This window comes from Chinchilla lanigera, unplaced genomic scaffold, assembly GCF_000276665.1.
Source record: "Chinchilla lanigera isolate Chin_1 unplaced genomic scaffold, ChiLan1.0 scaffold00021, whole genome shotgun sequence".
NCBI classification, from domain to species: Eukaryota; Metazoa; Chordata; class Mammalia; order Rodentia; family Chinchillidae; genus Chinchilla; species Chinchilla lanigera.
This window is the reverse complement of record NW_004955422.1, coordinates 24061785-24062868: the sequence shown is the minus strand read 5'-3', so window position 1 is coordinate 24062868 and position 1084 is coordinate 24061785. Positions and strand designations below refer to the sequence as shown.

The 1084-nt window shown below is 54.1% G+C and overlaps 1 protein-coding gene across 1 annotated transcript in view; it reads left to right on the top strand.

Annotated features, from left to right (window-relative positions):
* Window positions 1-870: 870 nt before the first annotated feature.
* Window positions 871-1084, top strand: part of Hiatl1 (hippocampus abundant transcript-like 1) — a gene marked incomplete in the record, with an annotated part of 61876 nt that continues 61662 nt past the window's right edge. The window contains 1 exon segment of the mRNA XM_013514003.1: window positions 871-1084.

Here is a 1084-nt window from a genome sequence, read left to right as displayed (position 1 = left end):
TATCTGTGCAAAACTGAATGCTCCTAAAATTGTTTCCTACTGTAGACTAAAGAGTCTTCTGCCCTAGTGGAATAGCAGCAAAATCCCCAGATTAGATTAACTAAACTCAAGAAAATTAGTTCTGTTCTTTTTGAAGAAAGCCAATTTTGGACATCAGTGTGCTGCTTAACAAGGTTGTGGCAGTCGACCTTCATGCAGAACAGGATCTGTGGAGTTGTTGTACATGACCAGTTTCTAACAACACTGCAACACACAAATCATCGGGTTTAATGAGCTGTACTGTCGCACACTATCCTTTCGATATAGTAATACGTAACATGATCACCTTACCCGAAATAGGTTACTCCTCTTGTATTACAGATGGCCATATTTACACTGTTGATAGGAACAATAGGTTCTGGTTGGAACTAGCGCCTGTATATCTCTAAGACAGTGCCCTATTCACGAGTATCATGGCCCAGGTAAGCGCTCCATCTTTTCCACTCAGCTTTTGTGGAGTACTGGACTATTACTGAGCACATTCTAGTTTCTCAGTTCAAGATTTCAGACCCACAATATTTTTCCGTGTGCGTATTTATAACAGCTAGGGGCATCACAACATTCCTTTAGTGGGCTGGCGCCAAGTCAACACTAGAACAGCTCTCACTACCAAACACCAAGAACCCGCGCGCCCACTTGGCGGGCTCTGCTCCCAGTTTCCGTACAAATGGAGTAGAACGGGAGGCCCCCGCAGATGACGTAGTTCCGGGGCGTTGCGCAGCAGGTACTTCCGAGGAAGCGGATGCAAGGGGCGGGGCGTTGCTGAGGGCGACCGGGCCGCGGGCTTGAGCGTCTGGAGGGAGCCGGGGCGGGGCGGGGAGGGGCGGGGCTTGCTGCCGGCGCCGGCCCGTGGGTTGCAGGGCGGGGCTGGGCGCGGCCTCAGCGCCTCCTAGCCGCACCGACTCCTTCGGCAGCCAGTGCTCTCTGTTTGTGCGGCCTCTCCTCGCATCCTGTGCGGCTCCACCCTCGGTCCCTTCTCAGCTCTCGGAGTCGCCCCTGGCGCCGCCGCCCGACCCGCAGGCCGCCGCGGGCCGCGGAGCCCATG